The sequence below is a fragment of the Callospermophilus lateralis genome, chromosome 6, assembly GCF_048772815.1.
Source record: "Callospermophilus lateralis isolate mCalLat2 chromosome 6, mCalLat2.hap1, whole genome shotgun sequence".
Lineage (NCBI taxonomy): Eukaryota > Metazoa > Chordata > Mammalia > Rodentia > Sciuridae > Callospermophilus > Callospermophilus lateralis.
In genome coordinates, this window is record NC_135310.1 from 93,495,038 (window position 1) to 93,522,092 (window position 27,055).

The 27,055-nt window shown below is 33.7% G+C and overlaps 1 pseudogene; it reads right to left on the minus strand.

The window, feature by feature from the left end:
• The window catches only part of LOC143401935 (dynein regulatory complex protein 8 pseudogene), a 37,927-nt pseudogene extending 24,094 nt beyond the window's left edge, over positions 1–13,833 (minus strand).
• Positions 13,834–27,055: the final 13,222 nt, after the last annotated feature.

Here is a 27,055-nt window from a genome sequence, read left to right on the forward strand (position 1 = left end):
GTCTTTTATGTTCACAAGTTGGGAATATAGCACTGGAAGAAGTCTTATTAGATACGCTAAAGGGAAACTCATGTTTGTTGAGCCTATACAAAATATTAATATCTTAATTCTTTATTAGTTAGCTAATTAATGGATTCATGAGCCCATTGGTCAATCACTAGCCTAGAAGGAATATAAGGCAGACTGATATCCGCAATACTGATCATTTTTTCATCTGACTGATGTAAACTTCATTTACTAGAGAAAGACTTAAATATTATTCATTTGTATGACAGTTTCTGACATGTTGTGTCCCATGTTTTCAAAATTATTTGTCACTAATCCCATAATCCAGCTTTTCCTGTCCCACACTGTAGCCATAAATTCCCATTAAAACATAATGATAACTTGATATCCAATAGTGTCACCTGCTATAGACACTTTATCTCACTAAAATGCTAAAGATGATTTACATAAATATTTTGCCATTGCAAACAATGGGTTTCCAGTGTTCCATTTTCCATTAGCAGTGTTATCAGTAAATTATTCAAATCTAACCATTTTTTAACCAATTTCAGTATTCAGCACTGCACTAGTTGAGTAACAAAACAGAATGAATTATCTTACTTTGTTTTCTGTAACAAAATACCTTAGATTGGGTATTTTATAAAGAGCAAACACTTATTTCTTATGGTTTCAAAGGCTGGAGACAGGATCAAGGTGCCAAAAGAGTAGTGTCTGCTAAGCAATGCTCACTTAGAAATAGTCATGAAATGAATAAATAAATTAAGAAAAATGTAAATATATCAAAATCACAAGGTAGCATATATACTTAGAATCAAATTACTAACTGAACTTGTAGGCTTAAGTGAATATGAAAAACAGAGGTAAGGAAAGCATTAATTCTATTGTTTAGTTTTTAGAAAAATAAAGAACTCTAATAAACAGAGTTAATTATCATAATGTAATTGTAGAATAATGAAAATAAAAGGCAAATTACAGAATACTATCTGCACATTCCTTTTTCAGATGAATAAAGTAAGGTAACTTAATTAAATTTTCCTTACTTTATGTATCTTTGTCAAAATAAACAGATAATAAATGTCATATAAACAGGATTTTAGTTCAGAGAGATTATTTATTTTAACTATAAGTCACTACCATAATTGGCTGCATTACTATTTGCTTCATAACCAATTCAAAATATATATTCAATTCATTAAATTATGTTTATAATTATGTTTTTTCCAACTATACTGAGAAATAATTATGAGTAAAACAAATATATATTTAAAATACACACTGTGACATTTCAATATACACATATGTTCTGAAATAATTTCTACAATCAAGCTGATGAACATTTCTATCACCTCATATAGTTACACTTTTTGGTTGAATACCTAACATATTTTCCTTCAGAAAATTTCAAATATTGCACAATACTGTTTTAGTCAGCTTTTTGGCTGCTATGACTATAAGAACAAGGACTATTTTAGAAGAAAAAAATATGTTGGGGCTACTGGTTTCAGAGGTCTCAGTCTGCATATAGTTAGGTCCATTCCTTATGGGTCTTGGTGAGGAAGAACATCATGGCAGAAAAGTATGGTGAAGGAAAGTGGCTCAAAACTTGATCAGAAAGCACAGAGAAAGAGAAAGAGAGATTGAAACTCATCTCACCACAGACAAAATATGTAACCCAAAAGCATTCCCCCAATGCCTTTCTCTCCAGCCACAGCCTACCTGCTTTCAGGTGCCACTTAGATTATATTCACTAGGGGATTTATTCACTGATTGTATTAGAAATTTTTATATTTCAATAAATTCACCTCTAAATGTTCTTGTATTGTCTCACACATGAGCTTTGGGAGACATCTAATATCTAAAACAAACCATTCTGTCCCTGGTCCCCAAATGCTCATTATAATCTCACAATATCCATTTACAAGAGTACCCATAATCTCAAGAGGTCAAACATTACCCAAAACTTCAACTCCAAAGTTTTCTTGGAGACTCATGTATTATATCATGAGTTCCTGTCAAAATCAAAAGCAATTTTCAAGTAGCCAACATATAAAGATACAGAGTAAACATTTCCCTTCAGAAAAATAGGGACATAGAAATAAGGGATGGGGCCAAAACAAGATTGAAGTTCAGGTGGGCAAAAAAGTCCTGTGGTTCTGTGTCCAGCATTTGGAACACAGGGAATCTTGATGGACTCTCCAAAAATCTTTTATAGTTCCACCCAATGGCTTTGCTGGTTGCAGCCCACATGACCTCTCTGTTAGCTTGTCTTTGCTCAATTCCTGCAGCTTTCCTGGGCCAATGTTCCATGATTTTGACATTTCTTAATCTTGGGGAGTCTCCACTGCAGCTTAGGCTTCATCCTTGTTATGCTTGAAATCAGGACCCCCAAAAGACCACCAGAGACCAAGATCCATGTAAGCAGCAAAGAGACGTTCATTGCAAACTAGCTCGGTCCTTCACATACACAGCAACTGGTGATGCTAAGAGGCCCTGAGCCCAGGGTTTGCAGCAGTTTTATACACTCTTTGGGGAAGGAAGGGAGTTCACATACATCATAGCATCTCTTAGCAAATCATCACACATCAAAATCATAAAACAACTCTAAAACATGATTAGCACATTCACTGGTGGGAACAAGTTGGGTAAGGGTGATTGGTTAGTACAAGAGGGGGATTCATTTAACTGATTGGTTTAAGCCACGAGGGGAGTACCTGCTGAACTACATGGCTTCCCAACATGTTATCAGCCACCATAAACTACTGGGAGGGTCATCTATCATCCCAGGTATTTTCCCTGTCTCATGCTGACTGGTGGTTGCTAGGGGGTTGCTATGGGTCTTCACCAGCCTAACTGAGTCAGGGATACCTGGTGCCATAGATCTCTCCTGTTATTTGCAGAAAAATAACTCAACAGGGTGGGTATGTGCCTAGGAGTTCTCAGTGGGTTTTTCCAAGGACAAGGGTCACACCCTCTTCCTTGGACAGGCTTTGAGGTAGAAGCTTTGTTCAAAAATGTTTCTCAATCCTCACATCTTTATAGAGTGCCCTCTCAGAGACTGTACACAGGGACACCAAACCTGCTGCACTTTTCCTGGCCTCCCAGGCCTCCCTTTGAAATCCTGGTGGAACTTTCTATGACCTTCTAATTCATCATCCTGCAATCCTACAGAATCAGCACCATGTGGTTGCTGCCAAGGTCTACCAACCAACGTCTCAAACAGTAGCCAAGTATCCAGGAGAAAACAGTACATGCAGAGTGTCCTACTAATCTCTTATTTTAATTTTTTTTTTTTTAACTCCCGTGAGTCTGAGATGGATATGATCTTGCCAATTCCTGAGATGCCTTCAAGCCATCTTTTATATTGTCTCTGGGCAAAGTCCACAGGACTTCTTCAGTGGCTGTAATGTCTTTAATAATTGCACCTTCCTTACCTGAGTTTTTACTCACACCTTTCATCTTTTTTTTCCCCCAATCTATCTGTTCTGTTTTCTGCTTCTTATAATCACAATAAACTTGGCTAAAAGTTGCCACTGATATCCGTGACACTGCTGACTACTATGCTGTACTATGCTGTCTGAAAATATTTTCCACCCAATTAAGAAGTCCATCACATTTCAATTCAGCCTCACAGAAAATCTCAGAACACAGGCAAAAATGCACAGAATCCCTTAGCCCAAATGTGACATGAAAGGCCTGTGGTCAAAGTTCCAATAGAATTTTCCTCTTCTGAAACCTCATGACAGCCTTATCTTTTTGCCTAGTCCTGTCAGAATTCTGGTCTTCTTAGCTTCCACAAAATTTGCCATTTAAGCACTGCTCACAACAATCTAAAACATTTCCAGTTTTCACAAGTAACCATCTCAAAATCCTCCCACAAATTCCAAAAATATTCTGAACCATATGGTCAGGTTCCTCATATCAATAACCCCACTCCCTGTTCTAATTTTTCTTTTGGATAGCTTTTCACTGCTGTGACTAAAAGATCCAATGAGAACAATTTTAGAGGAAAAAGGAGTTTATTTGGCACCTCATGGTTTGAGTGGTCTCAGTCCATAGACAGTCATCTCTACTCCTTGGTGTTCTAATTGAGGCAGAACATCAAGTATGGTGGAGGAAAGTGGCTCAGGAAGAAGACGGATTCTTCTCATCACAGACAAAATATGTACCTCAAATATATGTCCCAATGCCCACCTCCTCCAGCCATACCCCACTTGCATACAGTTATCACCAATAAAATCCCTATCAGAGGATTAGTGCTCTGATTAAGTTAAGGCCCTCATAACCCTAGAGTTTTCTAATATTGTCTCACATATAAGCTTTTAGAGGGACATCTTATAATTGAACCAAAATAACCACTGTTTTACTTTCCAATTTTACAAGACATCAGATTCCACATATTGGAGAACACATAGTAATTTGTAATTCTGTACCTGAATTATTTCACTTAAATTTATAATCTCTGGTTCTATCAATGCTATTGCAGATGTCAGGACCTCATTTATTTTATAGCAATATAATATTCCATTACATATGTATTATGATATACATTTTATATACATATTTGTGGATTTACATATATGTGTATGTGTGTATACACACACACACAGATATATATATATATATATATATATATATATATATATATATATACACATATGTCACAATTTATTCATTCATACAGATGATGAAACCTTAAATTTATTATGTTTCTTTGATATTATGAACAAGGCTTCAGTAAATATGAGAACATTGATACATGTTTGACATTATAATTTCTTCTCTTTTGGCTGTTGTTATGATTTGGGTATGAGATGTCCCCCCAAAACTCATGTTAATGTAGAAATACTTAGAGGTGAAATGATTAGATTGTGAGAGTGGTAACCTAAACAGTTCATCCTACTTTGAAGGACTGACTGTGTGGTATCTGTAGGCAAATGGAGCTTACCTGGAGGAGGTGAGTCACTGAGAATATTTCCTGGAAGGGTGCATCATCCCCCCATGTCCTTCCTTCCTCCCTGCTTCCTGACCCAGCCATGAGCTAAGCAGCTTTTGTTTCCTGGGCTTTCCCCCGAGATGCACTGCCTTACCTGGGCACAGAGCAATGAAATCAACTGACTAAGGACTGAGACCTCTGAAACTGTGAGTGATAAATAAATTTTTCCTCCTCTGAGTTGTTCATGTCCAGTATTTTGGTTACAGTGACAAAAAGCTGACTAAGACTGAAAGAAGCCAATGGTATGATTTCTGGATAATGTCTTTCTCTTTCATTTTGAAGAACTCTCTTTTCTGAGTTTTTGTTTATCTGAAAATGTCTTTATCTCATCTTCATTTCTGAAAAAAAATGACTTTGCTGGACACAATATATTCAGTTGACACTTTTATTGCCCTAATTATTGTGAAACTCTCAAGCTACCCTCTCTTAGTCTACAAATTTTTGCTGAGAATCTACAGCCAGGCAAGTTGGACATTCTTGTACTGTTTGTTCTTTTCTTTTGTTGCCTTGAGAATCTTTTCTTTATCTTTTATATTTGAGAAATGATTATAACATGTCTTAGGGTATAAGTGGTTAAGTACAAATGGTAATCATCAAACTTCCTGTCCTTAGATATTTGATTCTTTCTCCAGATTTTGAAAGTTTACTACTATTATTTTTATGAAAAACTTTCTAATCCTTGGTGTTCTGAAGATTCTATTAATCCTCAATAACCTGAATATTTACTTTTATATACTGTCCCAAATCTCATAAATTGCCAAAAATTCTCTTTATACTTTTTGCTTCAACTTTGTACTTTCAAATACTTGTCTTTGTGCTTACTGATTCTATCTTCAGTTTGATTTATCCTGCTGTTGATGCCTTCTATTATATTTTAATTTTTTTTGGTATGTTTTTCAGCTTACTGGTTTCTGTCAGTTTGATATTTTATTCCCTATTTTCTTTTTTAGTGCTGGGGATTGAACCCATGTTCTCATGCATGCTAGGCAAATGTTGCACCACTGAACTTTTTCCATAGCCCCGTTCATTCATTTTACTGCTCATTCAATTTATTTATTAAGCTTCTGTGTTAGAGTATTGAGTTATTTCTTTCTGTTTTCTACAATCTTGTTAAATTTTCCTAAAACATTGTTTTAAATTCTCCATCTATTACCTCTTACTGATTATTTCTTGGTCATTTTCTGGTACCTTATTCTGACTATTATATGAGGTCATGGTTTCTTTAAAACTCTGGATGATTGTTGGCATGCAGTACTATCTGGACATTGAAGAGTTATATATTTATTCCAGTTTCCATAGAATTAGATATTTATTCCAGTTTCCTTATTATGGTTTAATCTGTGCCTATGGATCCACAAACTTTAAGCAGGCTGATAATTTTATCTTCACCTATAATCACTTCTACTATTCAAGCACTGAACGTGCCCATTTCAGGTTTGTGTGAAGTCAGTGTTAATATATTTTTGTATTTCATCACTAGAAGGTGATCTAAGCCTCTAGCTTGTCTCAAAACCACAGCTGGTTTCTTGTCCAGAATGAACAGAGGAAGTGCTTTGAGCCTCTCTTTGGGATGGGAGAAGCACATGTGTATTATTCACAATCACTGGCCTATGGTGTCAGCTCTGGGAAGAATCATAATGAATGGACTTCTATCCCATGCCTGTGGCTACCAACACTACCAAGCTATGTCATAGCCTAAGCTCAGCACAACTCATCAATACTAGCACAGCATTTGGGTAGGATCAAGGTCCACGCAGCTATATGCTTCTTACTGTTGATGGGTAATTATGTCCTAATACTACTGCACTCACTCACAGATGATGCTAGCCAGGAGAGAAGTCTGATAACATAGGCCATGCATTTTCCACTTATACTAAGGATGTTCCAGATTCTCTGTCTGGAGGGAGACCTGAAGATGGGAATTAGGATTAATCAAGTGTTAAATTTCACCATCTCAAAACTAAATTATAGGTCAAAGTCCTGTGCTTATTACCCTGTCCTTATGGATAGAGTTTTACTCCACACTGTGCTAACTGTGGTTTAGATAATGTTGTTGTAGACAGGTGCTAGGCCACCTAAGCTTATGCTAAGGTGTATATACCCACACAATATCAGTGGCACCCCAAGGATAGTGCTACAGCTAGTAGTGATACATGTAGAAACACAGATTTTCTCCACCAATCCTGGTAGAAAGATGATATGCCTGATGGTAAAGCAGGTCCAGAGCTTCATCTGTGAGCACAGGCCTGGCAACAGCTGTGTTGCCCAAAGTCAGAAAATGGGTCCTGAAGATGCTACTCATTCATCAATAAAGATGCTAGACTATCTTACTCCTGAGTTTCACAGCCACAAGGATCTGCACATTATCAAGAATGCTCCAGGCCCTCTTTGTGGTTACCTCTAAAGAAGGTCATAACTCGAGTTTGTACACTGTGCAAAGAGATCTCTGTCTGATGCCAAAGTAGGTTGAGAATCACCTCTGTGATTATGGCCTGAGTATAGCAATGTTTGTCTCTGCCTAGTTTTCACTCTCATCTTGGTGATCCTGGCGATACTCTTCATAGAAAGACCTATACTAATTTTTGTTCTAAGCTCTCCAGTGGTTAGAACTTTGCTTCCAAGTTTGGGGGTGGGGTGATGGAGGCCTCCTCTTTACCTCTTCACCAATCCATTTCCAGAGGCTCAATTCATGGATATTGGTCTGGGGATGTATTCCAAGTGTCTATGAGCACTGGGTTTCATCCTAGTATTCATGGTATTTGGTTCAGGATTGTGGCATACATTTAATTCCTGCTCCTTCACCCAAAAAATGATTTTCTCCATACTGTGTTATTTGCAGTTTGGGGAGTTGTGGTTTTGGTGATGCTTTTCTGATTGTCTTCTTTAATATGTCTTTTTTTGTGTGTGTTGTTATAAGAATCAGGCACTATGGGCATCCTGTGATTTCCCTATTTCTTGTGCAGGTAGTTTTGTTAGAAGAGGTTGTGCTTAGCTTTTGTGTTCCTGCTAGAGAAGACTTCATGCAAGACATGAAGTGTAGTAAAAAGATTACAAAATGTATTAGAAGACAAAAAAGGGTCAAAAACAGAATCTACTCAGGAGAAAGTGGGTTTTCTCAGCAACAACTCCCTTTTTGTGCCCCAGCCTTTATTGGGGTGAAGAGGCAGTTTTCATCAGGATGTGGAAATTTATAATTACAATAAGATTAAATATTATGTCAAGGACCTAAAGGAAACTTTTGGTCATCCTGGCATGCACCAGTAAATTTTATCTGAAACTTTTCATTGATTTGGGGACTGTTGAGTTTCTAGTCTCTGGTCAGAGCTATCTATCTATCTTCTGCTTAATTTGAGAAGGAAACTGAAGTAGACAAATTTATGTATAATATGCTGTTTGTTATAGGTTATTATCTTAAATCAGAGAATGGCCAGGATGACTTCCTTAAAAATCTGTTACTAGTTATCATTTGGGCTCAGTTCTGTAGAACTAATTTTTTCTTTGCCATGTTCCCACTGCTCATGTCTACTTGTTGCCTATCAGTTTGGTACATGAATCAGTGCTCAACTAGATATATGTATGGGAAGATGAACACAAAAGGATCTTACTCAGCAGTTATCTTGCTACAAAGATTAATATATGTTTCAGTACATGTTCAAATTTGTTACGAACCTAGTGAATGTAAGAAGTTATTGAACTTGTTATATAAAATTTTGAATTTAAACCTGAATTTCTCAACTCTCTACTAAAAATAAACATATATTAAGTAACTACATATATAGTTTGTCAAATGATATGTCATTTATCTTCTAAAGTTTTCATGTTTTAATGCAATTTCACATGTGCTCTGCATTCAGTGGGTCTGCTGTTGCTTCTATAGTTTAAATTGCATTAATATAAGGAAGAAAAACCTTCATAACATAAAATCTGCTTCTCTTAAAAAGCAAGCTCTCAGTTATAATGCTAGACATGTTATTAATCATTTCACCCATCAAATAATAAATATTTTTCAAAGTTGTAGAGAAGACTCAAAATCTGAGAAACAATACACTAGCTTGCTGAAAAAAGAAATTTTATAAATATCTGACAAACTTTTCTATGTACATATATAAATACACCACAATGAATCTCTATATGATGTATAATCACAAGACTGGGATCCTAATTTGAAAAAGATATACTCTGTGTTTTTATAAATATGTCAAAATATACTCTATTATCATGTATATGAAAAAAGAAAAAAGAAAAATTTTAAAAACGCCTTCACGATATAAACAAAGAAACATAAAACTCAAATATTTCTTTATAAATCATGATAATAATTAATTATTTAATCACAATCTTTTCTTTCTGTTTATGAGTTTACTTAATAGAAACCACATCTGGGAGCAACTCTTATCTATTTGTGTTTACAGTAATACATGGTTACTTTTGATCTGTGAACCAGGAACTCTCAACTCATAAAGGAGATGAAGACAAAGTTTTTCCCTAGAACAGAACTCAAATCTCTACCTGAGACAATGTGTAATGCTCTTCCTTTGTAAACCATAAAATAGGCTATCATGACAGGACAGGTTTCTTAGTTGTTCTCTCTAAGGAATCATAAAAAAAAAATAACCTCAAATCCATTCTACAGGTGTTTTAAGGAAAATTTTCATGAATTTTGCTATGAATAAATATGACAAGGTTCATAATATATTTCAGCACTGTGAACATCAAAGATTCAATGAAGATAGATCCATTAAAAGTGTTTAGAAAACACACTAATAGACTTAAAATCTCCCAATAGTTTAAAGAGAAAAATATATTTTTAGAAGGTATGAAATAAATACATGAAATTTCAAGAAGTAAAATATGGACTTTTTTCCAAAGTAAATAGTTGGCCTAAAACCGTAGATCGGATACAGCCAAAGAATGAATATCAAACTGTACAAAAAGGTTTTGAAAACAACTTCCAATCATGGGAGATAAAAAGGTAAAACTTTTGGAAATTAATGAAATGAATCATAGATTGAGAATCTCTGACATATTTTTAATCAGTTGCCAGAGTGAAGGAAATAGAGAATCTGGCTATAAAAACTGAGATGATAAGGGGAAAATAGAGGGTAAGTAGCACCAGTGTATACTGTATGCTTCCCAAGATTGAATTAAATTGGGTAGCTTCATGATGAAAAAGGGGAGGAGAGGGAGAAGTCCTGGATTCCAACTCAGAGAAATAGCAATCAGCTGAAGTATAGCAATAGTGGATTTTTTTGAAAAGAAGACAGAAATAAATTGCATAATCATTAGGCACATGGCTACTTCCATGAGGGAGGGCATACCTCCCTCCAGAGAGCTGACCAAAAAAAAAAATCATAAAGATTTCAAAAATACAGTCTTCATTATTGGACAATTTTCACAGAAAGGAGATTTAACTATAACCTAAGGAACTGCCCTGACTCAAGAGCAGCATTGTACCTTACACTAGATTCAATGAGGACTAGGAAAAGAGAACCACTTTAAAAGAAAGGGATACCATTCTCCAGCCTGTCGGTCCAGAGAATCAGAATGAAATTAATAATTGTGTATTTTTCTTGTTTTAAAACTGAACAAAAACTTCTCTTTTTTATAATATGTATATATATATATATATTCTAATTAGGTATATGACAGCAGAATGCTTCTTTTTTATCAACAAAAGTCAGCTGAGAGAAGTTTTATACAAGTAAAAATATAGTCTGCAGTACATCCTTGTTACTTCACTTGCTACTAAAATAATTAATTCTAAACTTGATTCATTCCATGCCCTCAAGTTTTTAAGACATTTTTCTTGAATTTCTTGAATATGTATTGTAAAAATACTTACTATTTTGAGATATTGGAAAATACCCTTAAATTTTATCATAGGCCAGTAGTCAGCATCCCTTACATATGTGCCAAAGAATAAACCAATATTCTTTCTAGAAAACTTACAGGTCCCCTCCTGCCTTTGTCAGTGACTCTCCCTAACTACCATTTGAACCCTTTTACCCTTGTTCTCTGTGCACCAGCATTACAAGACCTGTGTCCCATTGTTAAATCTGGTCTAATTACTTACTCTCTGTGGTCAGATAGGTAATAATGCAGTGTATTCAGATATCAAGCATTTTCTCCAAAGGGTGTGGACAGAGTACATAATGCCTGAAATGGCTGTAATTGCTGTTTCGGTGGTTGTTCATTTGTTTGTTTGCTGTTTCTGTGATTGTTTGCTTATCTTGCTTTGAGGAAACTGCAATGTTCTAGAAGTAATGTCTTCACCATGTAAATAAGGCTTTATGAATTCCTGGGAGGAATTGGAAGTTTTAGCAAGAAGCATGTGGTTGGCCCATTTTGATATCGCTTGTTTTCTATTTTAAGTTTTACTTACTTGATACCCTGTTTCTTGGTTTGTCATTTTTATACAGTACTTATTATTAATTAAATAGAAGGATTGAATAAACAAAATTTCAAGCCACAGTGTTGGTTCATTTAGCACAGATGTATAGTAAATAATATTTCCATGAATTGGAGTGAAAAACAGAATTGAGTTTCAATCTATTCATAATATTTTTCCAATTAATGATCTGGTAATAAATCTTCCAGATGTCCCCACATGCTAAATCTATTGTCTATAAATATGAAATTTTATGTGGTCTGTCTTTGGAGAATGAAAACAGAACATTTGATGAAAAATGTGTCAAACTCTTGACAGTCTTGGAAAAAATCAAATGAAGAAGATTGCTTAGGTCAATGAGAAAGATCCTTGACAGGTTAAAAATGTACCAATAAATTTAACTGTATACTTTCAAATAAAACAATAGTTCATAAACCTTACTACAGTGTATACCAAAGGACTTTGGATTTAAATTGTTATCTTTTAATTTTATTTAGATTTTCAGTTATTTATTTAGTGAAAGCAGTAGAAAATGCTTAAATATATTTAAGATATATAAGTTACAATGGAAACAGCATTACTTTTCAATTAGATCCACATCAAAATTTACCACATAGGACCACAAATTTTCTCATTCTTATTCTTTTGTAGTATATCAATCAAGATATAAGTGAAGTTTGTACTCCTGGAATAGCAGTCTCATGAACAAGGGTAAAAGGGTTCAAATAGCAGTCTCATATACAAAATGATATTATTTTCCCCTTCCTATTTCCAAAACTGTTACCAAAGTTTTCCAGTTTGAGGAAATATGACCTGGTCTAAATTTCTTTGACTATTAGTTGTCAAATAAAACTTTACATTTATAAGATATATCTAATAAACACACGAAAAACTTGGAAGCACAATAAAATGTTAATTGAATGCTTTTATAGGTTTTATTGTCAATTATACAGTCAGAAAGCTCATGGCTCATTTTTAGTCTTAAAGGGAAAAGAAGCAGGAAACTAAGAAGCATATAAAGTTGTAATAATAAATGAAGATAATTCTCTCAAGAAAGTACTTCTGAGGTCAACCTTTCACATAAGAAGAAACTTTGATCCAATAATTGGTTCATTTTTTAAAGCATAGTTTCTGAGAAAAAAAAGTTTGATCAATTTCATTAAAAAGATGCATGTTAATGCATCTAAAATGAGAAACAATGAATATTATACTTGTCAAAGTTCATAATTAATAAAAACATCCATTTCCTCACTGGTAATTTTGTTGACACTTTTTAGTTTTTACTGACATTGGAAGAATTTTCAGCATCCATGATTTTTGAAAAACAAGGAAAAAATCTAACCCAGAAAAGAAAATAGCAACTAAAACTCGGAATATATTTCTGAACTTATACTGTAGAAGGAAAACAGATGGTTGAAAATTAAGGCCTTATTCATATCTGTTCACTGGAAATGCTTAAAGCAAATTCTGAGTAAATGTACTAACATTCACATCCTTCAATGTAATAACAGCTTTAGGAAAGTGATTCTGAGCACCTGAGGGAGGAGAATCAAAGAGCCTCTTGATTTTCAGTTATTGCACAGTAGAGAATGACCACAGATGGAAAAAGAGAAGCATGTCTCTCCTGCAGGGTACAGAATGAAAGAGCCAGAGAATTTATTAATCTTTTGCAAAACCAATAAGTAGCACTTAAATTTGGCCAGCATGAGTCACCTAAAGTAGGAAATAAATCGTTTACTTAATAAAAAATGCCCATACTTGCACAAGCATGTTTGCATGCGCAAGCACACATACACAGAAACACACACACACACACACAAGCACACACATACACCCAAACCTAGCAAGATTGAAAGCTTAAAGTTTTAACATCCCATGTTTTGGTGAAATTTATTTTTGTTGAATTAAAAAATATATTGAATAAAGGAAAACATTTATACAAATAGAAAATAAAATATTTATGATACAAAATGTCATCCAGATTTCCTTTTAGAGATATTATGTTTTGCAATCTGTACCTCATTTCCCAAATACAAGGAGGCTGAAAAATTTTTGTAAAATTTTTGTTGAAATCAACATGTGTTGTATCCTGTGTTCCCATAGCACCACCATAATAGGAATGTTCAACAAATACATTGTTGGACAATTTCAACCCAAGGTATGGCAAGATTTTGGTTTTTACAAAGCTGTGAAAATACTGAGAAAATGTATCTGTCAAATTCCCACATTCCATCCCACTGGTACCTGAGATAGCCATACTGTGTCCTTAGGCATGCTTCTTGATACAGTGCCCTGTGTTGATTTTGAGTCTTTCCAAGGGCATATAAGACTTTTTGACCCTAACATCAAATAACTAGTTACATTGGGTGGTGGTACTAAATTCAGCAACTATCTTCTCAGAAGCTGGTGTCTTCCAAGATGCTGCACAGGCCTCCAAAGCCCTCATAGCTCAAGGTCTTCCCAGATCAAGAGTTCTCTATAGAAGGAGGACAGTTTAGAAAGTCCCTTCAGTCAAGGGTCTTAGACTTTGGTGTCAATAGCTCTCTCTGACTCTCTAAGGTATCTGTAAATCCTTTCTCAGAATAACTTTAAAAAAATAATGGTATCTGTAAGGGGGCATGGGATTAGCAAGGATGGTGGAATGTGATAGACATCATTATCCAAAGTACATGTATGAAGACACGAATTGGTGTCAACGTACATTATATACAATCAGAGATATGAAAAATTGTGCTGTATGTGTGTAATAAGAATTGTAATGCATTCTGCTTCTACTTTTTTTTTAAAATCAATAAAAAAGAAAAGAAGAAAAAATATAAAAAAGAAAAAGAAAATAAATCATATTATACTGCATTATGCATTTATAATGATATATAATTCATGTACGAGAAATGTTGATAGAGAAGTACATCTAATAACTATGCTTATTTGATAGAATTATAATCATAAAGATTGGGTTATTGGCAACAGGTTTAAATAATATAAAACATGAAATTTTCTCTCAGAAACAATGTCTCCAAACTTAATTCTCTTGAGCTTTATTTCTACATAAATAATTAAAAGAGATCATAAAATGAAACTAGGGCTAAGTGATAAAAAAATAGTGTAATATTTTCCATTTAATTTCACAGAACCTCTAGATTCTCCTCTGTAGTCCTAAAGTTTAATAATATCCTCTTTAGGCCAGGTGTGGTGGTATAGACCTATAATCACAGCAACTCTGGAAGCTGAGGGAAAAGAATCACAAGTCTGAGGCTAGCCTCAACAACCTTGGGAGACTTTGTTTCTAAGTAAATATATAATTAAGGAGAATTGGGGATGTAGCTCAGATTGAACCTCCGGGATTATTCCCCAGTACCAAAACATAAATAAAAAGAACCTCCTATTTATAAGATTCTTTTTGGATCTTTACGAAATGTGAGAATCTGAAACCTATTATTGTATTGCTTCATCTTACCACTCTGACAACACACACAAGGTATCACAAAACCAATCTTTCTGATTAATCAGTAAAAAAGAGAAAATTATAATGAAGACAAAAGCAATGCAATGCAACACACTATGATTTTAACATGTGAGGACACATACACACATACAGATTCAAAGACCCTACTCATCCTTCTCCCTTCAGAAAGCAATTCTTCTCTTGAATAGCATTAAGATTTGAAGTATGCCAGACCCAGGGAAACAAAATAACATCTTAGAAATGGACAAGGAAACAAGCAGTGTTAAATAATTCTCATGCAACACAACACACTGTTTGTTCTACACAAAGTAAACCAAGCACAATATCTTAGTCTTTAGTCACTTTCTTTTATTTTCTATAGAATAATTATTTTTTCACATTCCAGAAATCATCAAAAGTTCCATGTCTTCCCAAATGTTAAAAGTGACTATTCCTCATTGTTATTCATAGTACCAAGAGGAATAATTGACTTGTGTCAGATTCCTCTGGGCATTTCTCTTGCATAGACTGCAGCTCACCTTGATCTTCTGGGAACTTTCCATCAATATCATCTTCCCACAGCTTTCACGTACAGTGTTGTAAGCCATACTTTGGCCTCTGCTACTAGAATCCTAGTTACCTACACCAGAATTATCTCTTTTAACACACATATCTGTCTGACCACAGAGGTTCCAAGAGTGGATTACACTAACTGTCATTGAGAATTGGTCATTAAGAGGTCCCAGGCCTGGAATCAGGGAGGCCTGAATCAGATGGTAAGGTCCTCAATATAGATCAATTTCCTGAAGATTTAGTGTCATCCAGTAATAACATGGCCCATGCAAGTCAGCTTGTGGCCTGCATCATAAGCATGGAGATAACATTGAACTTTCAGAACTATCATTACTAGCTTGGTGTCCTATTTCTTCCAACAAAATTCATCTTTGTTTCCTTTCAATAGAGGCAGTCCTATGGATCATCAGTACTTGATTTTAGTTTTGCCTTTTTCAGGAGGATTTCATACTTCTAACCTAATGAAATTTGACTCTAATTTTCTGTTTAATTTAGTGTGCCCTGAGAGCATGTCTACTGTTCTCTGACATGTAGATGGGGATTGAGTTTGGGGTGAAGTGGACGTGGAAGTGGTGCTGTGGGTTATAGTTGGACAGAAATGAGGATGTAAGATTGTTCATGTTAAGGTTACTTGCCACCATCAAGAATAAATGAAAAAAAATTAAGAATTGAGGTTGACACTATATTATATCGAATCACATATTGGCTCATTTCTTATTATATTCATTTTTCTGAGATCATCACACAACAAACAACAGGCAACTTTTTAAAAGAATGTTTTAAGTTTTTTTTTCAACAAGCAATGGAATGTTTGTCTAAAGATGAGTGCAAAACAAAATATGCATTATAATTAACTGCCACTGAATGAAAAAAATGGATTGAATATAAAAGTACTAAATATATTTAAAAAGTAAAGTAAGTGGAGAATCAGGGTATTGATTGTTCTACAGAAAGTAAGCCAAACAGAATACCTTAGTCTTTAGCAGTTTTCTTTTATTTTCTCTATAGAACAAATCTTTTTTTTTTCACCTTCTAGACTTCAATTACCTTTGATTTACTCAAATATAAGGAAATTCAAGTCTGAATATGATTGTCATTAACTCTAGTGAAAACTAAGAAGAGGAGAGATTCAGGTCTATCAAAACTTGGTGTTTGATTGTAATAGAAAACCCAGGATATATGTAAAATTCATATAATCTAACCTATTAATGAGGCATAAAATACTCTGCTTTTTTTGTTTGTTTGATAAAAGCAGAGCTGATGTATATGTAAAATCTTTTTTTTCAAATTTAACTGATTTTTCTAATATTAAAAATAACTTGGAAATAGAAAGAGGAAGGGAAGTGCAACAGAGCACTATTTGCAGGCAACTGTGGGCAGTTCTGAGGTGATTATTAATCAGACATCATAAAGCATGGTGTCCAAGAAAATGTCCAACTAATGGCAGAATCAAGTGGAAATAGATCCCTAAAGATCAAAGACAAGTCCTCTTCCGATTACTCCCCTCAGTTTTTAATTGTTTCACAAACCAGTATATAACAAAAGTCAGAAAATGATGTAGCAAAAAAGCTACAATTTATTGCTATTTAAATTATTCAAAATGATACACTAAATTATGTCAATGATGCTGCAAAAGTTTCTTTGGAAATTTGGTTTCTTAGTGAATTCAAAGTGAAAACATTAAGAACAATTATCAGTCAATGCAGATTTAAAGGTACAGAAAACAGTGGAACTTTACGAATGTAAAAGAAAAAAAAATTATTTGCAGTTGCAGAACAATCATAAAAAGACATTCACTAATATTAAACAATTTCATCAGTGATATTCACTGAAAAACTATATAAATGTAAATTTGTTTTTCAAAATACACTTGTGATGTTTTACAAAGAAATCTCCAAAAGGTGCTATGCAGGAATTAAGCACCTAAAAATGGTATGATTTGATAGAAGCTGATATGTACCCGGTGTCTTTTCATTCCCATCTTTCTTCTTGCCTTCCATTTTTTTCTTATTTTCATTGTTCTTCTCTTACTATCTCACCATTAATTCTCCTTTTCTTTATGTTTTCTTCTTTTTTTTATTGTTGGTTGTTCAAAACATTACATAGTTCTTGATATATCATATTTCACACTTTGATTCAAGTGGGTTATGAACTCCCATTTTTACCCCGTATACAAATTGCAGAATCACATCAGTTACACTTCCATATGTTTTCTTTTTAATTTAGAATTCATTAATAACTTTTATTAGACTAATTTTAGTATTCTGGGCTAATGATCAAGAATAATATAATTTTTTTTTCTATTTTTGAGTGACTCATTATTGTGCATGGAGACATACAGAAGATTATTTGAACTATTTTTCTATATAATAGTTATCTGTAAGTAGCTATGGGACACAGAAAATGGAAAAAATAATAAAGTCGATAGGATCCATTGAAGAGTTAAATCAGTTTATGATCAAAATACTGGCTCAGGATACCTACAGATTGACAGAGTTTGAAGCAAGATGGCATATATTCAGAGAGTCACAGGAGTTCAGCATGGGGAAATATTGGGGGATCAGGAATTGATGACAACAAAGCTGATATGGGAAAGAGAGGTTGGACAAGATCTGGAAGAGAATTGAATAACTAGGAAGAGTTTTAAAGGGAGAAATGCATTCAGTAAGTTAAAGAGGTAAATGACCTTATTAGAAGTTTAATTTAATAAAAATGACTATGAGTCCCTGTTAGGTCTATCTCCATTCTTACCTTTCATAACATGTTAAGTTTTCAATACATATCTGCTATTAAATGATAGCCTGTAAACTCAAGAGATTGTAAATAAGTCTTTATTATGATCACTTGAATGCCAGTGCCAATCGCTTTACAAAGAAATCTCCAAAAGGTGCTATGCAGGAACTAAGCACGTAAAAATGGTATGATTTGACAGAAGCTGATACATACCTGGTGTCTTTTCATTCCTATCTCTCCTCTTGCCTCCCAATTTTTCCCTTATTTTCATTTATTCATCTATTGAACAGATGAGTAAAATGAGCCTCAGAGAGGTTATATTCATTTATTGGACATTTACCTTGCCCAACAAGGTAAATGTCCAACAATTATTCAGTAAAGAAAACATAATAAAATAAACAGATTAGTCTCAGCTTATGAGAAATCTATAAACCTGCATCATAGTAACTATAATTATATATATTATATCTAAAGTTTTGACCACATGACTCATAAGAGTAAGGGAAGGCAGAATTATTAATATATTCCACTCCCAAGATCCTTGTCCCCCAGATTTAGTCAAAAGCTAATGTAGATAATTGTGTAGAAGAATTAAGAATTAGTTAAGATAATTGTGTAGATATAATTAAGCCAACTAATCTGCTACCCTAAATAAGGAGATAGGGCTAGGGTTGTGGCTCAGTAGTAGAGTGCTTGCCTGGCCTGTGTGAGGCACTGGGTTCAATCTTCAGCACTGCATATATAAATTAAATAAAGGTATTGTGTCCATCTACAACTAAAAACAAAAAATAAATAGAGAGATAATTCTGCATTATCCAAGGAGCCAAATGTAATCCATGCGCTCTTATAACAGAAGAAGAAAGAAGATAAGTCCATCAGAGACATGTGTCAAAAGGAGAAATCTGAATGAAGAACACCCTTATTAACAGTCTCTGGAGGGAAGCCACATATAGAGCATGGGAAAAAATGTATTAACCCTCTAAAAGCAACAACTGACCTCTGTTCTGCAGCCTTCAAAGGAATGAAAACTTGGGTCCTACAATTTCAAGAAACTAAATTTGGCCATCATCCTGATTGATCATGGAAAGAGATCCATCTCAGTAGTCTCCAGAAAGGAACACAGGCTGCCAACATCCTTATTTGGGTCATAAAAAATCCATAGTAAACAATCCATATATGTGGTGCTATGTCCAGACTAGTAAAAACTCAGAAATTGAGATGATAGATGAATATTGCTTTATGGTGCTAAGTTTGTAATGATTTGTTAGTAAAGAAATGATTGGTTTAGAAAACTCAAACAATGTTACAGAAAAGTAAACTGTAAAGTCTCAGATATGTAAATTTTACTTTTCTTCTATATACATTAGATAAAAGTGACAGGAGAAAATATTTAGCTGATTGACAACCATACTGTCAGGATTTAGAGATCATTACTAGTGTCCTATTTTGGCATCTCGAGAACCATACTCTATCATGGATTTACAAGTGACTTAACTATAGAAAAAGAAGGCAACAGAAACTACTTCATTTGGGGAACAGGGTCAAAAGAGTGGCTGGATTTGCTCCAGTTCTGTCAGTGAAATACAAGAGCCTAAGTATGAAACAAGGATTAGCATGGAATGCAAGCACAGTCTGATTTTGGAAATTATTGATCCATGACAATTAATAAGGTTGTCAAATTCTTCAGAGAATAAATTGTGACAAAGAATTTATCAGTTGTGTTTGCTGTTTCCATCTCACCCTCCAAAATTCAGTCCAAATCATTTAAAGGATCTTCTCTAGATAAGAGATTGTGATTGTTCATTTGTTCAGGACAACAATATATTGTTGTAGAAAAAGAAAAATTACTTAAAACATCCATGAAGATCTAAATTATTTTTATAATAATACTATTCAAATATAAACAAGCATAAAACTGGGATTTAGCTCCTAATCATTAACATGTAAAAATTATGAAACTTAATCCAATTTATCAAAATGAACATGATAATATAAAATCCCAAATGTAAGTGGATGGCAGTACACTGATACATCCAATGCTGCTGATTTCCAGAATGAGACAATTTATCACAAGATGTATTTGGCATCCATTTCAGTCTCACAGGACTTTTGAATTTGCCCTGACAGTGTGCCATGCATCACCGTGTGTTGACTCATTCTCCTACAGCTTTTTCTAAATCATTGCAAAAGCTACATGCACCTTCACTTAGCTGAAATGCATTATTTACAAATTAGCATGTCATATTTTTATACTATCTATCAGTATTGAATGTAGTCTACTTTATAGAAAGAATGTTAGGAAAGACACAGGCATAGGTACTTAACATTGATTTTAGAACATTGTCAGAATGAGAAAAAGAACAAAATGTTTGGTGGTGCTCAGGGGAGCAACACCTTTTCCCATGTTCCACAATGGATAAAGTTTCTCTTTCAATTTTCAAAGTACAGATTGCTCCAGAACAAAATTAAACTGATGACAATCCATGTGATACTTTACTCAGCAGAGAGGACACAGAGAAATGGGCACCAGAACTAGTCCAAAAACTGAAGGACCTATGGATTAGATGATCTACAATAATCAGAGAAAAGAAAGTACTTGAAATTGCTTTCTCTGGAAAATACATTTGAAGGCAGAAAAGGTACTTATGAAAAGGCTCTTATTTAATGTAAATGGCAAAGGAGATGAAAGAAAACTGAAATTAATTGAGAATGAAGACAGGTGAATTTTTACAGTGGCAAAGTGTAGGTGAAAAGCGGGTGCTAATAAAGAAGTGTAGATAAAGAAAGTGAAAACTGAATACGAAAATTAAATTCAGGGTAGGTGTCTTGGAATTGGATGGTTATGTAAAAAGCAATAGCAAAACATTGGCCAGATTTTAATATTCAGACAGCATCAAAATAGCTTTAACTTACATTTTTCATGAAAGTTGGAGTTTGAATTCAGTGTCTTCTATAGTTTGGCTCCAATAGTTGTGGGATTTAAAATTTCCATTTCATTTGCAGGTTTTTTAATGTTGACTGCAAAAATCTGTTCTCAAACAAAACTTAGACCTTCTAAAAGAAATAAATGTATTTCATACACTCTCCAGATCATTTTAGCATTCCTCAAAAAGAAAAAAAAGTAAAGGAAGAAATTACGCTATTACCAATGTCCTACTCCTGCAAATGCTTTGTGATGAGAAAATATTTTGATATTAAGTATTATGCATTCCATTTTCTCCTCAGTAAAATAAATATTTAGCCAAATAGAGACAGTAATGTTTCTAAAGAACTTCAGACAGGCCAATATTTTTTCAGAAGTAACTTTATGATGTATTCATAAATAATGGATCTATAATTTGCAAATATAATCCTGAAGCACATTTCTAACATGCTTGGAAAAAAATTTCTATGCCTTAAAACATGTGTTGTGAAGTTTATTAATAGTACATAAGCTGTGACTACTTTATAGATGGCACTTACTAGAGATATTTTATTCTTAATTTGCATTCATATAAGAAACTAGCAGTTTATACATAGGAAATATGTGGTTTAGTGAGTCATCTTATATCTTACTTTGGTTTAAAACTCATTGATAGCAGTTTTATTCTTCAAGAAACAATAATATAAGAGAGGTAGGTAGGTAGATAGGTGAAGATAAATTAGATAAATTGAGATTAACATACACAGCTCAAATTTAGTAATAACATATACTGCAGTCAATTATGTTAGGAATTTACACCCAAATAGACATTTAGATTAGACATTGTTTTATTAAAGTAGTTATGTTTACTAAACTATAATGGCTCTTAATGTCCTATAAAACAGGTGCTTTACATATTTATAGCTTGGTAAAGCCTCAGAAGTATAGTAGATGCTCAGGAAATACATTTTTAAAAATTGATATAATTAAATATAATTGTATTTTTCAACTTTTATTCACTATGACTAAAATACCTGACATAAAGAGCTTGGAGGACTAAAGACTGATTGATGATTTGGATTGAACTCAGGGGCACTTAACCAATGAGACACATTTTTAATATTTCACTTAGAGACAGGATTTCACTGAGTTGCTTAGGGCCTTGCTAAATTGCTGAGGATGCATTGAACTGGCAATCCTCCTGCCTCAGCCTCCCAAGCAACTGGGATTACACACTGGCACCATAAAACCCACCTAAAGATTTATTTTGACTGGCAGTTTCAGAGGTTTCAGTTCAGGGTCAGCTGCTTCCAATGCTTTGGGCTTGAGGATGCTTTTTGGCTTTGAGGATGAATATCATGGCAGAAGGACATAACAGAACAAATTTCTTTACCTCATGGGACTTGGGAGGGAGGGAGGGAGGGAGGGGGAGAGAGAGAGAGAGAGAGAGAGAGAGAGAGAGAGAGAGAGAGAGAGAGAGGAGGGACCAGAGACAAGTTATAGCCCTTAAGGCACACCTCTCAAGTGACCTATTCCCTCCAATTATACCCCACCTGCATACTGTTTCTAACAACTCTCAGACCTTTGAGCTTTCAATGGATTAATCCACTGATGAGGTTAGAGTCCTCATGTTCCAATTATTCCCTAAAAGCCCCATCTCTGAATATTGCTATATTAGAATCCAAGCATTAAACACATGAGTCTTTGGGGAACACTTCATATTCAAAACATGACAATATTCTAATATTTAAGTCTCTCGACTTATATTATCCTTTCAAATGCACAAACTATTCATTTTTAACTAGCTACAATAGAGCCTAAATGAATGTTTGTTGAATCAACAAACAGGTAAGTATAAAATAATTCACATCTTTAAGTTTCCTTAAATATGTGTAAATTCAATGTAATTGATACTTCTTTACATGGCATATATATTTATAGAGTTAATTGTAAATCATTGAATACGTATATTTGGTATTTTATCAAATGAGAAAATATCTTACAAGTATACCTAGATTACTAATTTTAGCCATAATTACTATATATTATTCAGTATAACTTATCACTTTAATAAGAATACATTTTTAGTAGAATATTTGATCCCTTGTACAAACATATTCAGGCATATACCTACAACCAATTTTTCAGGTAAAGACATTTTGAGACTGAAGCTTATTTATATATATAAAACTTTAACAGATGCATATCGTTAGATAAACATACAGAGTATTTTATGAAATAATTAGTACCAAACTATGTATTAACTAAAGTGCTAGATTATGGTAGATATGAAAATGACAGTTTTGGGGTGTGTAAAAGGATCCAATTTATGGATTACTTTAAAGAATGTGTTTTCAATGAGTCAGTAAATTCACTTGTTATCAAGCAAAAAATAATGTAAATATCAGGTACAATGACAGAATTCAGGGATATTGTGAAAAATGATATACATTGTTTTAGTAAAGGAACTCACAGATAGAGCTATTTCAAATTTTCTTCTGGTATTTTATGTAAGTAGACAAAGAGTACACATGTGCATATTATATAGGCTTGGCACAATCATTCATTAGCTTTAAACTCTCTTCCTTTCTTTCTCTTTTGAGAGGACTGTTTAATAAAATTGAATGAAAATTGAATTTCTACCATTCATTATATATTTCTAAAATATGGTAAAATTACTAAAAAACTAAAAACTAGGTATTTTCAGCATCTAATGTATATTTGAACATACACACATCTCTTCTACATATGTCTATTTAGCACAATGTGTCTATTTTTTTGCTAACCATTGGATTTTGGACCAGGGGAAGGCCATTAACTTCATCTAGGCCAACTATATAATTTTAGAAATAAGAAAACCATGGCTTAAAATGCTAGTCTAAAATTTATAGCTTTGTCTATTGGAATTACATTTCAAGCAATTTGGAACAAGATAAAGAAGTTATATTTATCAATTTTGTACATGACAGAAACCGGAGAAAGACATAATATGATGGATGACAAAATTAAGATTCAGAAAGTCCTTGACAGAATAGACTGATGTATAGAATTCAAGAGGATCATGTTTAACAAGGAAAAATGTAAAGGAATTCATTTAAATTAAAAAATATCTGTAAGTAGAAAAATTGATTAAAAACTTTCTTCACTATAGTACTTGTCAAAAGACTTTTAAATTTTTTTGCTGAATACGAACAAGTAAAGTTATATGACTTTTAGATGGTGTATATATTCATGGAAATGCAGTGTCCAATATCAAAAAGGTAATCATGGATCACCAACTTGTGTAGACCTTTAGATACTATGCATCTCTTGACCCCATAGCATTAGAGAAAGACTGATATATTGTCTACCTTTTTTAGCTGGGTATCAAAAATGATGAAAAACTAATTATCAGATTCTTGTTTTCTAAAGGGTAATAAGTACACATTTCATAGAATATTTCAAGATAAGTTTATTTTGGTTTAATAGCTTTTTAAAAAAGGGATCCTAATTCTGGACAGTCACCCAAATTTTTTTGTCAATTAAATTTATTTTTTCACAGTTTATTTTAATAACATAACAATTCTTATTATAATTTTATATTTATTTGTAAGAGCTGGTACCAATGTAATTTCAGTTGCTAATTGAGGTAATAATATGTCTACGGAGAGAAACATTATTTCTTAGAAATTGATTACATTTAGCTGTCACAAACATGTGCATTAATCATAGTCTGTCATATTTTTTGATTAATTAATTTATTTTAAGTAGGTATATATGACAGCAGAATGCACTTTGATTCATTATATACAATTACAGCACAACTTTTCATTTCTCTGATTATACGTGATGTAGCATCGCACCATATGTGCAGTTATATATGTACCTAGGGTAATGATATCCATCTCATTCTACCATCTTTCTGGCCCCATTCCCCCTCCCCACCCTTTTCTCCCTTTTGCCCAATCAAAGTTCCTCCATTTTTCCCCTGTTCCCACTAATTATGGATCAGTATCCACTTATCAGAGAACATTTGTGTTAGAGCCTGTAAACAAGTCAGGATGGCGCCTGGCATTTTGCCAGAGGGAGTGGTCTATGAAGTAACGCCAGCGAGCCATTAAGTGTGGAGATTCCTTATTGGTTGACTAATGTATCTAGTTTATTCTAATTAAGATAAGCTATGCAGAATGTATAAATACCTCTGTTGTCTTACAATAAACGGCTTCCACTCCTGCTGTATCAATCTACACAAGTTGTTCGTCACTCCCGGCTATTTTGCTGCAGCACATTTGGCCTTTTGTTTTTTGAGATTGGCTTAATTCACTTATTATGAAATCTCCAACTCTATCCATTTATATTCAAATTTCATAATTTTATTCTCTTTTAATGCTGAGTAATAGTCCACAGTACTTTTATCCATTCATCTATTGGAGGACATCTATGTTACTTCCACAGTTTAGCCATTGTGAATTGAGCTGCTATAAACACTAATGTGGCTGCATTACTATAGTATGCTGATTTTAAGTCCTTTGTGTATAGATTGAGGAGTGGGATAGCTGGGTCAAATGGTGATTCCATTCCGAGGTTTCTGAGGACTTTCCATTATGCTTTCCAGATTGATTGCACAAATCTGTAGCCCAACCAGCAATGTATAAGTGTATCTTTCCCCCCACAACCTCACCAACATATATTATTGTCTGTATTCTTGATAACTGCCATTCTGACTAGCATAAGATAAAATCTTAGTTTTGATTTGCATTTCTCTAATTACTAGAGATGTTAAAACATTTTTTTCATATATTTGTTGATTGAAAGTTTATCTTCTTCTGAGATTTGTCTGTTCAGGTCTTTAGCCCATTTATTGATTGTGTTTGTTCGTTTGTTTGGTGTTAAGTTTTTTGAGTTCTTTATATATAATACTGATTAGTGCTCTCTCTGATATGCATGTGACAAAAATTTGCTTCCAAATGTAGGCTGTCTCTTCACCTCATTGGGGTTGTTTCTTTTGCTGAGAAGAAGCTTTTTAGTTTGAGTCCATCCTATTTATTAATTCTTAATTTTATTGTTTGTATTTTAGGAGTCTTGTTAAGGAAGTTGGGGCCTAATTAGATGTGATGAAGATTTAGGTCTACTTTTTCCTCTATTAAGTCCAAGGTCTCTGGACAAATTCCTAGCTCCTTGATCCACTTTGAGTTGGATTTTGTGCATGGTGAGAGGTTTTCACTTTGCTGCATATGAATTTCCAGTTCTACCAGCACCATTTGTTGAAGGGGCTATCTTTTCTCCAATGTTTGTTTTTGATGTCTTTGTCTAGTATGAGACAACTGTATTTATGTGGGCTTTTCTTTGTCTTCTATTCTGTATCATTGGTCTGTATGTCTATTTTGATGCCAATACCATGTGGGTTTTGTTACTATAGCTTAGTAGTATAGTTTTAAGGTCTGATATTGTGATGCCTCCTGCTTCACTCTTCTTGCTAAGGATTTCTTTAGCTATTCTAGGTCTCTAAATTTTCCAAATGAATTTCATGATTGCTTTTTCTATTTTCTATATAATTCTATAAGGAATGTTGATGGTATTTTAAATGGAATTGCATTGAATCTGTATAGTACTTTGGGTAGTATGGACATTTGGGCAATATTAATTTTGTCTACTCAGGAGCATGGGAGATCTTTCCATCTTCTAAGGTTTTGTTCAATTTCTTTCTTTAGTTTTCTGTGACTTTCATTGTAGAAGTCTTCACCACTACAAGTTACATTGTTAAAGCTATCTTTCTAAACCCAAGGCCAATATCAGTTTAAATGAAGAAAAAATGAAAGCATTCCCTCTAAAAACTGGAACAAGACAGGGATGGCCTTTTTCAATACTTCTACTCAACATATTCCTTGAAACTCTTGCCAAAGCAATTACACAGAAGAAAGAATTAAAAGGATCCAAATAAAGAAGATCTCAAACTATCATTATTTGCTGAGTACAGGATTCTATACTTAGAGAATCCAAAAGAGTCCACAAGAAATTTTCTAGAATTAATAAATG